This window comes from Diuraphis noxia, unplaced genomic scaffold, assembly GCF_037042655.1.
Source record: "Diuraphis noxia isolate RWA-SAM2 unplaced genomic scaffold, SU_Dnox_SAM2 contig0001, whole genome shotgun sequence".
Taxonomy (NCBI): domain Eukaryota; kingdom Metazoa; phylum Arthropoda; class Insecta; order Hemiptera; family Aphididae; genus Diuraphis; species Diuraphis noxia.
Window position 1 is genome coordinate 49989164 of NW_028301711.1, and position 17520 is coordinate 50006683.

General features: G+C 30.2%; 1 pseudogene; it reads right to left on the bottom strand.

The window, feature by feature from the left end:
* Positions 1-7453: 7453 nt before the first annotated feature.
* LOC149060865 (uncharacterized) lies at positions 7454-8459 on the bottom strand (annotated as a pseudogene).
* Between the last annotated feature and the right edge of the window lie 9061 nt (positions 8460-17520).

A 17520-nucleotide genomic window follows, 5' to 3' on the forward strand; every position in this document is an offset into this window, starting at 1 on the left:
TCGACCAGCAGATTATGAGACGTTTCCAACTTAAGTAAATAACAAAAACTTAAACTTAAAAGACAAACAATTATAGCATCGGTATCAGAGTATAAAAATTAATAACAAAATAAACTATAATAATCAATATTATTGTGGTTTATTAAAAAAAAAGTGATTATTGTCGTTTTTCATTCCAGTCTTGGGTATCTTTCATTGTGAACGTGCCACGGCACCGTCGAAATCATCGAATACTGCATGTAGATACTATTTTTGGTGAATTTAGAAAAAGTATTTCAGTTACCCAAAAAGGTGCAAATTACAAACACTGTTTTTTGGATGCTTACGTCAGTGGGACAATATTAAAATTACTTATCCAATATTGTTTTGACGCCAACAACAGACTCCCGTAGTAAAGGACCACGGTCATCGGAACTCAGTATCAATATATCGTTTCTGATTTAATTACATATTTTTTTACAACGGGAATATGATTTGATGTTTTCAGCCCTATGCACCACCCCTCACCACATAATCCAGGATTTTCGACTACTGTAGGGTGATTAAACGCCTAAGAACATAACGAGTTTGTTGAACATTATTACCTATACCTACCTAAGTACCTACCATGTAATATTATACAAATACGAGGATCGTATCACGCGGGTTGCAGCAGTACGTTTACACATTTCGGTCATTATTATTATTTCACCCACTGTGGAAAACATTGATAAAATGAACTGAATATCTTATAGCAGTAGGTAGGTATTATGTATAGAGCGTGCATTATATCGAAGTCCACGTATACATAATATTCATAATAATAATAAAATATATATTTTATTTTAATGTTATTACATCGTGTCATCGGTCATCGGACACTTGATCCAGGGAAGAAACCACAAGAATTCGTCGTCAAATGCCTCTTATATACGTATAGTAATAAATTATATTATGGATGCACCTATATGTTTATATTATTATAATAATATAGCTGTTGCACCAGGTAACAGGAAGTGTGCTATTGTGACCCGGTGTGCACTGTTCCCTAATACAATCCGGTTCTGAAGACTGTCGTCGTTCCTCCGATGTTCGACTACGTTGTCTGGACCGCTATAAAAAAATATACTTTAATATTAATATTATACTAACAATAATAATTTAATATAATATAATTACGGGTACACTTACTTCGACTAAACGATTTCGACGAGACGTATTACACGTTTGAAAACAATTTACAATATAGAAAAATACGTTTAATTATTTATTTATTTTAAATTTAACATTTAGTCAGTGTTTGTAAAAACGCGTTCAATTTCATATTAATTAGTAAATGAAAAGTGGACGTCACACATTTCTTCTAGACTATGAATATTGAAACGAAATTGAAGCAGTCAGTGTAACAACGAGATAACTTAATTTTCAGAACTTTCCAGGAAACAAAAAGACAATTCTAAAAATATTGTATTTAGGATGAAATTAATTTTAAAATCTATTTTGAATTCGTAAAAAAGTGGATGTCGCTCTACTGTACATTAGGTGGTGGGGTGGACATCTGACTAAGGTAGGTTAGATTTGAATGCAATGATACCTATATCATTGTATACGAAAAACGATTCTGAAAGGAGATGATTTGTCAGTCTAGTAGGTATATATAATTATAGATAATTAATAATTTTCAAATCTTTGATTTAAAAATAAAATTTCGTAAAAATTTCTAGCTTAAAATAATTTGCGAATTTTCGTAATTTTTACGTATTTAGTCAATATTTGAACATTTATTCAAATGCTAATAAAAAAAAAATTGTGCCTACGTATTTTTATAATTTTTTAATTACTATAAGAATAACTTAAGAGGAACTTTGTATTCAATTTTCAAGTATTTTGATAAAAATAAAAAATTTTAAGGCCGCAAAAATTTTATCAACCCTTCGAAAAAATTTTTCAGAAAAATTTAAAATTTCAATTGTCTATTAATATCTCAAAAAAAGTCAAAATATTTTTAAAATTAAATCATATAAAGAAAATGCCAATCTTAATAACTGATAAAATTTTCACGTATCTACGACTTATACTTTTTGAATAATAACAAATATTTAAAATCGTTTCAGGATAAATCGTTATCGTAACGCTATTTCGTAAAAATTTAAAATTCAAACGCACCTCAAATTTTTCCTATAATGACGCTTCGAGATTTCTCTATAGCTACTTGAAGGAAAACTTATGGAAAACTTAGTGTTTTATTATTAATCCTTAGTTATAAACACAAAATTTTTTATGATTTTTCAGCTTCAAAATTACTTGCAAATTTTTGCATTTTCGACAGATTTCGTAAAAATTTGAACTATAAACGCTTATAAAAAAATTGTGCCTATATATTCTTATAATTATTTAATCACTATAAGAATAACTTCTGAGGAACTTTGTATTAAATTTTCAAACAAATTCTTCTCTAATATCCATGAAAACATTTTGTAATCACAATATAATCATCTCGTCTAATATATATGTGTTATAATCTGTGGTAAAAAAATTGAACAAATTTTCAATTTTTCAATTTCCGACCTAAATATCTGGTGAAATTTTCAAGTATCTACGACTTATAATTTTTGAAGTATAACAAATAATATTTAAATTCGTTTGACTCGTTTGAGGATAAATCGTTATCATTACGCGATTTCATAAAAATTTAAAACTCAAACGCTCAAAACATTTTTCCTATAATGACGCTTCAAATTTTCTCTATAGCTATTTGAAGCAAAACTTATGGAAAACTTGGTGTTAAATTTTATAACCTTAGATATAGATACAAACAATATTATGAATTTTGAACTACAAAATAATTTGCAAATATTCATGGTTTTGACGAATTTCTGTCAATATTTGAAATTCAAATGCTAATAAAAATTTAATTTGAATTTCCGGTTAACATTTTTTTTTGTGATAAAGATTGAAAAACTTGTAAGGAGCCTTGTATTAAATTTTCAAATCTTAGATTTAAAAAGAAAATTTTTTATGAATTTCTAGGATAAAATAATTTATGAATTTTCGTGATTTTTACGTATGTTGTCAAAATTATTCTTTGAATGCATGTAAAAAAAAAATGTGGCTATATATTTCTTTTATTTTTCAACTGCTATTGTAAAAATATATTATGAGCCTTGTATTAAATTCTCAAATCTTAGAATTAAATAGAAAAACTTTTATGAATTTTGATCTAAGATAATTTGAACATTGTCGTAATTTTTATGTATTTAGTCAAAATTTGAACTTCAAATGCTAATTAAAAAAAATCGTGCCTATGTATTTTTGTAATTTTTTAATCACTATATGAATAATTTATGAGGAACTTTGTATTAAATTTTCAAGTATTTTGATAGGGCAAAAAAATTTTTCAGAAAAATTGAAAATTTCAGTTGTCTATAAATACCTCAAAAAAAAAAAAAAAAAAAATCATGTAAAGAAAATGCTAATCTAAATAACTGGTAAAATTTTCAAGTATCTACGACTTATACTTTTTGAATAATAACAAATGTTTAAAATCGTTTGAGAATATTATATCGTTATCGTTAAGCTATTTCGAAAAAATTTCAAATTCAAACGCACTTGAAATTTTTCCTATAACGACGCTTCGAGTTTTCTCTATAGCTATTTGAAGGAAAACTTATAGAAAACTTGTGTTGAATTTTCAATCCTTAGTTATGAACTTCAAAATTACTCGCGTTTTCGACATATTTCGTAAAAATTTGAACTATAAACGCTTATAAAAAAAAGTTGTGACGAACGATTTTTAATTTTGTTTTAGCTACAATAAGAACAACTTATAAGGAACCTTGTATTAAATTTTCAAGTGTTTTTGGTCGTCCAACATTTTTTTATCGACACTTCAAAAAAAAATTCTCAAAAAAATCGAAAATTTCAGTGGTCTATAAATAACTCAAAAAAAAGTCAAAACTTTTTAAAAATTACACTGTATATATATAACACTAACATTAACATTTGGTGAAAATTTCAAGTATATACAGTGATTAGTTTTTGAATTACAACCATATAAAAAAATCAATTTGGTCGAAAACTGGTTTTGCGTAAAAATTCCAGTTTTTCTGTCATTTTTTTTGTTGGAAAATGTTTACTTTTGAACTTCTATAGGTAATGCACCAAGGATCTTCAATTTTACATCGGAAACCACCCCCAAAGTTTGAAATAGAAGCATTATTTCGACTAGTTATGCTGTACACAGACACAAAAAAAAAAAAAACACACACACATCATTGTAAAATCAATACATTCATCACTTCGTTCAGAATCTAATATATTTTATCAAGATATTTGATATGATTTTCGTAATTCCTCTGAGGTGAGACCTATTTATGTTTTTGGAAAACTAGAACGTTATTTACAGGCTGTTGAAATTAAAACTTTTATCAAGTGAATAATACAATTAATATAAAATATAATGAAACATTATTCTTTCTACACTTATACCTAAATAAAAAATTGAAAATAATTCAAATGATACTTTTTTAGAATAAACTATGACGTGTACATTGTTTGCTGTATGCATGATATCTCATTTCTTCTTTAAGTTTGTTAAGTAGGTAATATAAGATTAGTTGATGATGATTGACGATTAATCACAGGCACCTACCAACCTACTCATTACTCCGCAAGGTTAAAAATTCGTTCATTGTCCGCCATGATTATTTTTATTTATATTAATATTATAATATAATATATAGTTTAATACTTGAAAATTTTTTATTCACCCATCATATTTATATGAGATATCGATGAACAACGTTTATATAGACACTCCGGGCTGTTTAAAATTCTTGAAATTATAATATTTTGAATCGTTACATATTAAATGTCGTTAATAGTATCTTATATATTTGCAAAACGTGCCGAACAGACTCAATAGTCAATATCCACCCCAAAAGAACACAACACGTGTTCTGCAGCGATTTCCAAATAATAAATTACTATACTCGATTTGGTCGCATAGTGTCAGAATCTCTATGCGCTATGATTGTTAATCGTTTGCACATTGCTTTTGTTCAACGATTTCGAACGTATCTTAAGACCCGTTTAAATCGTCTAGTAAAATGTATGAAAACGTCATCAATGCGGTAAAATGGTCAATCACAAAGATTATCGTTCGAGTGTATACAGTCCGAAACTGTCAAATGTAAAATATTATCGTCGTCTACACGAAAAGGCTTATCGTTTCGCTCGAAAAACAAAAATATACGCAGCTCAAAACCACCGCCTGTTTCTCTGTTTTATGTCTCTGAATCGATCTCAGCAGGTGGTTCCTGTACGCCGGCGATCGACTATCGTGATAGACCTTCCCGGGAGCGGAGCGGTCCGTTTGGTCCTGGAAATATAATTTCAGCACCAGCATCACTGTTCTTGTGTACACAATATACATAAATAAAATATGGTCAGTTAAGTTCTCATCGAATTAATGAGAGTAGGTATATTAGTTACGGTTAAGAGTCTCTTCTGCGGTCGGTGTTAAAAGGAGAGAAAAAAAGTACTAGTTGCGAACTACGGTTAGCACAGTTTTGACAATTAAAACGAAAAAGTTCTAAAGAAATATATTTTCTTAGAGTTATCAGCAATATTTAGTTAATAGTTACAAGTCACATTAAATATATTTAGTACAGGTGGATTGCTCATCGCAATCTAATTAGTTTACAAAGTGAGATATACCAATGCGAATTTGACAGTGAATTGAGATACACTAAAACCGATTTACGTACTGTACCTGTTTGTTCATTTTTTCACAGATAAAGTCGGGATTATATTATGGAACCTAACCTATTTTATACATTTATTATTATTAATAATTAAATAAGTAAATAAATTGCTAATATATTATTATCTTCATTGACTACTGTCGAAAAAAACTATATACATACTAGGTGTCCCGACACGGCGTTGCCCGCGTATTAGTTTGTTTTTTGGCATTTTCGTGGGCCGTGTATAGTGTTATTATACTTATTATAGTTATTATGTACCTATGAGAAAATATTTATTTATTTTTATTTGTAGTTTATTAGTGGTTTTGGAGATCATAGCGTATAGTAAACTATTGAGAATGTCAAATTAATATTCATATAATGTCACTAATAATAATTAATAACCCTCGGGATTAATATTTATTTGTTTTATTTGTTATTTTGCATATAACACGACGTGATGTGACGGCATAACGCCGAGCGGTGGAGGTGAATGGAGGTGGAGGTTCCGGTAGTGGCGGTAAGTCACCGCAGCCGACGGCGCGTGTGTTGCGTTTCAACGTTATATACTTAATGTATATAATATACAATATATGTATATATTTTCTGTAGTGGTTATACGCAGGTAATGTACCTATATAACACATGCACATCATATAATACTGTACCTATACGTAAATAGATTGACGTCGTCGTCATATATATATATTATATATACTGCTGCAGCTTAGGGCGTTGGACGAGTTTTTTATTCGGACGGATAAAAAAAATACTCATATATATATATATATATAGTTTATTAAGAAAAATGTAATAAAAACTCCTAAAAAAAGTTAATCGAAAAATATGTATAATATTTTGTCTTCAAACTGTTATCCTTAAATTTTGTTTCTAGAAATTGCCGTGTTGCAGTACAGTGTTAAGAGGTTCTGATTGGAAGACAAAAAAATGGAATTGCGGTCGGTATAATAAAGCCAACTGGGGGTGGAGTGGCCGAGCGGACTAAGGCGTCGGTTATCATGCACGCAGTCGCAGGTTCGAATCTCGGCCACGGGCGGTATCGCTCTTTGGGCATTTCGCGGTGTCTGGAGAGAGAGGCCGTCGCCCCCCAACCAGGCATGCCAGAAACCTACTGGTGCCCATTCAAAATTCTTACTCTTTCATCAAATGGTTTTCCTGAGTGTAAAAAAATTAAAACTAAAAGATTTATAATTCTAGTTTTAGTATTCATATGGAAGGAAAAAATAATAGAATTGAAAACTCAATACTTATTTATAACTGCAACCAGATAGATGATAAATCAGAAAATGCGGATGTCTGGACTATTTTAACAAGAATTAGTTCAATTACAACAGCAGTTTCAAAAGTTATTTCTATACTAAAAGAATTAATAAAGTAATTGAATTATATAGGTTACGAAATAATGGAGATATCAAAATTCTGGTTTTATAATAAGAAGTAGAGGGATAAGAACTACCTACAATTATTTCGTTTTTTAATTTATTTTAATGTTTTTAAAGAAAACTAGCTGTCCCGACACGGCGTTGCCCGCGTATTAGTTTTTTTTTGGCATTTTCGTAGGCCGTGTATAGTGTTATTACTAACATATTATGTTATCTCCAGCCATTTTGGATTACACGTGAACGTGATAAATAAACATAGTCAGCCGTATTAGCGCTCGTAAGTTAGAGCATCCTGGCTGTATTCTTGCATATGACGTGGACTTCCTATGTACGATGATGGTATAGAATGATAGAGTTACCAATTTCGGTGGAGTCGGCGTTGCACAGAATAGCGTCTCGCAAGTGAATGTATTCCTCCGCACGCAGCTTTTGTTGATTATATCGTAAATATCGTGGTCGTTCGCTCTCTATCTTCACGTACATGTCGACCATGAATAATTGTTTGCAAAGCTCGCGACACCATAGAATGACGTTGTCCTGACCGCGTCTAATCATCATACGATACGCATGATAAGCTTTCGAGCTAACGTTCTTGTTTGTTTCGTTTCCTGTAATAATATATTCATAAATATTAATTCAAATTAAGTAATGATGTTCACAATGAATGAAGTACCTGTTACGGGATCCCGTTGTTTAATATTTATGCAATATTCGTCTTGTCCCTTCCAGAACATTAGCGGATATTGGAGAGCGTCGTATGAACGGTGTGTATCAGCAATGAACTCAATATTATTATTTATTCTTCGAATCACGATTTCTAGTGTAGATGCGTACGGTCGCCAACCATGATTCCAGCAACGTTTTCAACTACAGGTGCATTGAATCTACGAATGTGCACTCCAGCTGGTGTTTTATCTGGATTGATGACAATTGCGTGCTTGTCACTTTGTAATTTGGGCATGTGTGATTTGAATAATTTCAACAATTCATTGTGCTCATTCAATAAAGCGTCCAGATCACCGACGATGCGTCTGGCAAAAGGTGAATTAAGGTTATTGTAACTACAACGTGCATCCACGCGATTGGCAAGTGCGCTTTCGGAGTCCTCACCGCCCATAAAGTAAATTTGTAAAAATGTATGTGGTTCGTTTGGCATTGGTAGCAATGATCCCACTCTATGATAAACTTGGCCTTTGATTTTGAATGCTGAATTAAATTGTTGACCATTTGCAGCATTATTTTTAACTATTTCTGTTGCTCCGAATGATGTCATTTGGAAACATGAATTGAATGTTCGAATTGACTTCAGGAACTTGCGTATTGCTGGCATTGTACAAAATACACAAATCGATACAATTAAAGTTCATATTAAACTAAATAAATAAATTTATGTTTATAACTATGGCAATACGTCAGACGACAGCGGCGACAACGGCGGCTGATCGGTCAGTGTGGCCATTAATTAAATATATGAAACAGCGATTAAATATAAAAAATAAAGAAATAATAATAATAATAATTTAATATGTTTGGTAACCAACGGCAACTCTATAAAAAAAAAATTGTCGTAGGTTAAAAAAAATCCCTGTATGAGCCACCCTTTAAAATAAAAATAGGGGTGTGAAAAATAGTTTACATCACTCTCTGAGACCTACTTAATATACACAACAAATTTCACGAAAATCGGTCCAGCCGTTTCGGAGGAGTTGGGTAACAAACATTGTGACACGAAATTTTTATATATTAGATTATTATATTATTATATTTTTATATATTAGGTATTATATTATAATATATACCTATATAAGTATATATTTTAATTTTTTTTACTTTCATATATTTCTGTACTTCTGTATTAAACAAATAAAAATAAATATAAATATATACATTTTAAAGCATATTTATGTTATAAATAAATATTTTAGGATTTTTTGAAAATAAATGTAGGTATATCAACATTTTTAAGTGCATATTTTCGAGCATATTTCATGGTTTTATAGGGAATATAAATCCGTCCCCAAACTGTTATGATTTATTTTTACTTATTTTCAAACATCAATACAAAATATATAAGACAGGTACATTATAGTATTTATGTTTGTTTTTCTATTTGACCAAGTGCAACCAATTCATTTGGCAACAAAATTACCAAATGACCAATGTTACCACAACTAATTCCATACAACCAATTGACTGAACCCCTACATAGGTATACATTTATATAACAGCAAAGTAGTATTCAACAGTGAACTAACAGTATTATCGTATTACACTAAGCTTTTGCAATAACAATAATGAAGTGCGGCAATACACATACACACTTTAAGTACCTACAGGCTACAAATAAGTATTTATATAGATTATTTGATAAATTTTGTATTCAATATTATAATTATATGGCGGATAATTTGTGGAAATGTAGACTTATCAATTTGATTGTTTAAAATACATGAAAAATAACAAACTACTTGAAACAATACTTACGTACCTAGTACGTAGATTGTTTTTTTTTTATAACTGAATAGATGAGACATTAAAAAAAAAAAAAAAAACGTGTTCCTATAATAAAACGATTTGTCCAAAGAATTAATTTAAATGTTTAATAGTATTTAATATTTATAAAATACACTCAAAAAGGTTTAATACGGTCTTATATAGTCATAGTATTATAAGTTAAATAAATCACTTTGATAGTATTTTCAAGTAATAAATTGATTTTGTAAACTATACTAAATCTCCGTTCCTATTATTGTTCTCCAAAACATTAGCGATTTCACTACAAATAACTTTATTTTAAGTTATATATTATGTATATAGTTATACGCCATACATAGATTTAAATTTGTCTAGCCGTCATAAACATATACCACACTTGCTTCATTTGCTTGGACATTTTCGGAGACAATTATTTTGCCAAAAAATCAATTTTTCTAATATTGTCGTGGGTACTTACCTCATAGTGTCATAAAATAATTTTTTGATCATAAAATTATTACTTCGTTCACTTGTACAGCCCCTTTGTATGATATTTTTATATTAAATTATTATCAGATTTTTACAATCAAAGAAGATTCGGGGTAAGGGCCGGGATCTGTGTAAATAATTGAGATGTTAAGAGAGATTATATTACTACCAGAATTCATTTATAGAGCAAATGTACGCGTATCATCGAATTTGTAAAGAGGAGAATATAAACTGTGGCCGATCAAATTATTTTTGGTATAATATTTATTTTAAAATGAAATTAATATTAAAATTATTTTAGTAGGTATCATAAGCGTATGTATTGTATTAAGTAAAATAATTTATTGTTCGTTTTAAAACGAATGTATGAAAAAACCTCTTCATGCGGTTTTTATTTTCTCCATACTAATTCGATGATATTATTATCATGTAGATTTGCTCTGAAAAAAAAAAAACCGTAGTAAGAATCTAGTACGCGGGTTACCCTATATGTTAGCCGTGTGCGTAAGACAGTGACAACAAATGATGCTAGTGTAATGTCTTGTAGCTGTCAATAAGGTGGGTTTCCACTGCTGGACCGTGCACGTGTCTTTCTGTCTTGCGATTGGACGGTTAGAGTGGGATTCTTCTGGTATACCGAAATGTTGGTTTACCATGCTACCACGAAATTCAATCTATTTCCATTCAAACGGTCTACTCTAGACAATCACTCGCAGATAAACATATTTATTAAATGTTCTTATCGGAGTCTAATTTTCAAGACGCACCTATACGGTCCAGAAAAAACCCCACCTAGTTTTGTCAACCGAATGCGAGATTTAACTGCGTTTACCGCAAGGTATACCATAAAATGTTACCATGAAGTACCTGTTGGATCTAGTTCAACTATTTCCGTCCAGACAGTCTACTCTGGGTGACAGCAACTCCGCGAAGTCTAATGTTCAAGACGTGCGTGTGATGTATATATTCAATAGAAGTTCACGTACACATGCGAGTGGAAACCTATTACTATAAATACTTGTCAACCGAATGTCAATGATACCGAACCGTTCCAAATTGGCACGCTTGAAAACTTCGATTCATCCCTTGGACAAATCTTGGATCACCAGAAGAATTTTCAGGCCACGGGTGCAGAACATGCAGACAAATCTATCTAGATATTTTTATATCACGGATAATTTAAGATTCCATTTGTAAAATATCATTTTTACTATATGTATAATTAATAAAATAGTTGAGACATTTTATAAGTTGACATTTTTTCATTTGTAGGTGAATACAACTTTTTTTAATACGATTAGGTAGTATAGATACCCTTTGGTATTCACAGAGAAATAAGTAGAAAATGAACCAGTGTATCCGAATTGGTTCCCAATCGTCCGAATTGGTTCCCAGGTTGTTACGAAGGGTATATCCGATCGATTCCCGGAAACCTATATATAGCTGTCTATCTATCTGCCTATTATATGTACGCGTATCGTATAATAGTACATAAGTTCATATTACGGTCGTACAGTGGGCCAAACGTAAACTCCTACATTAATAACCTTTTAAAACTTTTACCTGAAAATCAAAGATACTGCTGTAATCTCTTACATAGACATTTTCCCCTTTAAAAAATATGGTAATATTACTTAAATTCATGATTTTTGAAAAGCTCAAAAAACTAAAAATTATCATAACTTTGAAATATTGAAGATTGCTTTGTATATGATTTGTTAGAAAATATGCCATCTGACGATAAAGTCCAACAATATTCCGGCTATTTATCTGAAAATTATATTTTTTCGTTTTCATTATTTCCTTCAAAATTGTGGCCTTCTAACGAAACTACTAATGCTTGTGAGTCATTTCATTCAAGATTTAATAGTAGTTTTTATCATCATCATCCAAATCTCCATTTATTCATGAAAGTTTTGAAAGATGTACAAATCGAAACATACATTAAAATTAGAAGCAGTCATACAACACAACGCAGACAGACAAAAACATTTTCGAAATATTAATTTACACATAATCAAAAAAACAAATATATACAAGGAGAAATTTTACGTTTAGAGTTTATCTCCAAAGTATGCCACAAAAATAGATTAATTTAATTTTTGTTTTAAACGTAAATGATTATGACTATTGTTTTATTAACATTTGTATTATATTTTTCAAACAATTTTTATTTAATGTGTTAATTTATTGCAAGACTGATATTTTTTACAGCAATACGAGTGATATTAATTTTTTGTAGGAATTAACACTATCTTTTATAGGGTAGTTAACACTATCTTTTATAGGAGTTAACGCGATCTTTTGTAGGAGATTACACTACATTATTTGTAGGAGTTTACCATTCCCATATACAGTGTTACATGCAGCTTTAAAGCATCCAATTTAGATGTGTTCCACTATTACCTAGAATATCGGGAACCAATTCGGATGTGTGTTTCGTGGAATGTCGGGAATTAATTTGGATGCAGCCGAATGAACAATTTAAGTAGGCACTGTAAAATAACTGCAGTTAATACACTTATAAATTGAAATAAATATATATATATATATATATATATATATATATATAAAGGTATATACAAAAAGAACATGTAAATAAAATTGAATATTCAATACAAATAAGAAACATTAAAATCTCCAAAAAAACTAAATTTATACATATATATACATATAAAAATTAAAAATCTCATCGCAAAAAAATAAATATGTTCTAGATAATTTATCTTACATTACCGTTTTGTTTGAATAAATCTATAAAAAGTTGCTTTAAATTGTGAATAAACAAGATAAAAATACAAACATATTTTATGTATACGTATATAATGAACAACATTGTCAACATTGCAACAAACTTATTTGTACCCACTTAGTTATAATAATAAAATGTGTGTTATTTATTTTTTTACTATTTTTTCACCACCTAAATTTAACGTAATTAATGGTGTAAAATGCACAATTTGTACTGTAATTTATGTGATGGCTGATGTAGCTGAAATATTTTTTTTAAAGAATAAAAAAATAAATATGTATAATGTATATAACATAATATTATGAAACAATAAATCGCGTACGGATCGACAATAATAAATAACATATTATAATATAAGAACAGTAAACGGCTGAGTTGAGATGATGACGTCTTTTGTGTCTTTTGTTGGCCTATACTAACTAACATAATAATAATAATAATAATATTATATTCAATGTATTGTACCAGACGTTTTCGCGAAATACAAGTACAATGCGATCGCGAGCGGATAGATGTTCCGCCGACGTCATTATTATTATTATATATTAACGGGCGGCGGGAACACACTCGCCAAACTCGCAGGCCCCTCGTTTACGGGCTTATGTATACAATATATACACGTATACATTATTTTTATTATTATTATTATAATATAATATTATACTCGCGGGGCGTGACGCTATTATTTCGGGCGCCTTTTTTTCCCTCATTCTTTCTGTGCACTACGCCGCGTCTCTCTCCATACATACTAATGCGTCTAATACAATAATAATAATCGTATATTATGTATATACAACGCAGTACCGTTGAGACTAGGTCGTCGGAATCTTCCGATTTTCTCCTCCGCCATAATATAATATACCTGCAGCAGCACGCCACGCCGTCAAGGGGTTAGAGATGACAGTTTCTCGGCATTGCTGTTGCTTGGAGGCTATTGTGCGCCTCCGCGTACCTACCAACATAATAATGTGTATTATTATTATATTATATAATGCGAAGCCTCGGCCGAACTATCGTGGTGTACCTACCTAAATCTCTCGTATATTATATGTACCACGATATATTCATATACCTATATGTATATCATGTATATAAATGTACAGAGTGATTCACCGAGAATATTTTACTAATGAATTTATTAAAATTCTGATTTTTGGAATTTTTAAACATAATATTATATACATTATAGGTACTCACAGTCAATATTTTTGAGATTTTTCGTACTTCTTAGTTCTTAATGTAATATACATATAGGCGTGTCCTGTGGATATATACCTACAAACTTTTTTTTATTCAAATTAGAAATCAAGCTCTAGCTTAGTCGTTATATATGCATGTATATATATTTTATTTAAAAATAGACAAATGGCGTACTATTACTGATCGAGGTGGTTTTCACTATGCAGGAAAAAACCAACAAGGTATTAAAATCGCTTATAAAACAATAGATTCGATAGGTACCGATGTATATGGAAAGAATTACCAATTGGCAATCACTTTTTTTTTCATTTAATAATGAATTTATTCAAATTATTACTCGGTCGTTATTCGATTAGTATAGATCAAAACAAATCGAATTTAAAAATGATATCTAAAAAAAGTCAACTGCTCAACAGTTTTCGCGTTTGCCGATTAATTTCAACGTTTGCTATAAAAATGTATAAAATAAAACGCACATGGTATTAAATTTTAATCACTTATCGTTAACATATTATTATAGTGACTATATTACACGATTAATGCCAAAGAAGTAAGAACCCCTTCCGTTCTCCACTTTAGCTATCTCTTATAGCTATATATGTCACAGCTTAACCTAGTTTCATCTGTTTATACATAATTTACTTTTAGCTTACTAAGACTTACTGACTAAGTACTTCGTTTGTACATTTATTTTTACATTACATAAATGTTTTCTTAACCTAGTTTAATGATGTTTATGTTTTGTAGCAATTAATTCCTACCCGTGCGTTAGCTGTTCCTTATCCTGTAATAAAGTACATAAATGTATGATAATATACGACTAATGCATGATACAACAGGGTCTACAAAAAAGAATTGTTCTTAGATAAAAGTTTTAAAAATTGATACAAAATAAAGATACTATTTATGAAGTGTGGCATATCATAGATTAAATATACTACTATATAATAATCTATGGGCATATACAGAACATATATAGTATACATTTTCTATTGACTGAAAGTATAAAAATAGTTTTAATAAAAAAGACTAACCCATGAAGACCAAAAACGACCTAAAACGTATCAAAAAACTTAATATATTGATTTTGAAACTGAATTCGTTATACCTTATAGGCGTTACCCTTCCTAAACTCAATCGTTGCCTCCTCTAAAATATTTTTAAAATACTAGAAATTAATATTGTTTTTATTTATAATGGCCTCTTAAATTTTGGTTTGCCCTACCTGAAATTTGGTCTGTCTAAGGGCCTGATTAACTGTTACATAAACATACATTATAGGTAGGTATATGAAAACACTGTAAAACTTCCGTTAATTGTCATTTATATGTAACGGTAACTTTTTTTAGTCCCGTCGAGTGTTACTATGGGAAAAATCTATTAATCTATAATATCTATATAGTTCAATTATCAGCTTTTTTTTTGAGATTTTAACTGTACCTGTAGTATGTATTTCGTGAATCATATACATAAATACATTTTTAATACCCATATTCATATTAAATATTTATTTGGTATTTTATTTTTAAAATTTGCATGACCTCTACATAGCGGTCACCTTGGTGGTATTAAACTTCTGTTAACTGTCACCTCTGTAGGACGGCCACTTCTGAATAGCGGTCATCATTATTTACAGCCCCTTCGGCGACCGTTGTATGAAAGTTTTACTGTATTGCCATTAATAAGTATACATCATGAAAATTCCAAAAAACAGAATTTTTACAATATAGTTAAGTACTCACTATATAATAAATTATACCTTTTCAATGTAAAAATGAATAAATGGTGGGGTGATAAATGATTATCATACTCGGTGAATCACGGTGTGCATACATTTACACGTCCGACGACAATGAAACGTACGCTTTTAAATCACCCCTCGGACAAATAACGACCGTCATAAATAATAATAGTAATAATTGTAATAAATAATAATACTAATAAATAATAATAATAATAAGTACGTCGGACCAGAGATACGGATCTGACGATTTGTGCTATGACAGCCTGTGGACAACGTTCCTACATATACATCTGCTGTTCGAGGTTGTCAGCGTACGAAAGGATTATGACCATAACTGTAAGTACGAAGGTATGCGCAGGTAAATACCACGATATCGATCGATCGGGTGTCGAATTATTATTGTATTTCAATAACAATAACAATAACATAACATATTTTATATGTAATACATATAAGAGCCAGAATGAAAGACACGAAAATACGTGAAGAACAAACAGACCGCAACCGGTGTGGCTCTTGTGAAATCTATTTACGATATGCGCCTACACAGGGATGGATTGAGATTTGAAAATTCAATTCGGGCCTGGAAATTTGTACGTATGTCGGACCTTTATAAGCAAAATTTACTCTCCCGGTGAATTTAATCATACAATAATATGAATGTATATAGATAATTGATTAATTAGCACCCAAGTTCTTCGTTTAATATTTTTTAACTATACTTTATTGATTAGCTCATAGTGCTTGCAGTGCCGATATTGAAAAACAGATTTTTTTCGACGAACAATAATCATGAACACATCATTAAGTTACGAGGCAGTCGCGAAAGCTCGAAGAATTCTTGTTATCGTTTAGGTATTACTGACCACACTTGTTGGTAGAAAACTACTTTATCGGGTGATCTATTTTTTTTGGAACCTTCGTATTATTTTAACAAGACTACAATGGATTAAGCATTCATAATTTTTCACTCAGACTTGTCAAACTACTATAGTAAGGTCACCATTTCGCTTGCCAGCTATGTATGTGGTTTTAATCTAGCTACCATTTACACTCGTATAACTCTTACTCCTCCCCTCAAGATCCAGAAGCTAGCTCACCAACCTCTAGGTCTACTTATTCCACCCCAGGAAGGGTTGGGGACTACGACCCAAATCAAGAGATATGTATGACCGCGCCTCTAGTTGTGCTGATGAAGTCGATAGGCGTAAGGAGCTACTATTTATGTTATACTATTCAACCATTCAGACCCTGAGTTTTTGATTGATAAACATTTTATGAGTAGACACCAATATTTAAATAATTTAGAAGCGCAATATTATTTTTGCGAATCATTTTTTGCATTATACGGCAATGCAGAAATATATAAAAAGAGTAAAGCCAACACAACCGTTTTCGTTGGCTAGTTTTTAAGTTTTCAATTTTTAGTAATAAATATTGAATGCTTTATAAATTTTTGACGAATCATGAAAAAAGTTAAATTTCAAATGCTTTTAAAAATATATCTTGCATAATAGCTGCCTATAGATATCTTTAAATAACTGTAATGATATTCACATTATTACGCCATATAGCTACACAATTTAATATCATCATAATACTATTAATTATATTATACTTTACTATACCATGTACTTTACTATAGTCAAAAATATGTATAACACTTAATCATTCATCATATATAATATGACAACATGTATAATTAACAATAACACATTTTGTACCTATGTA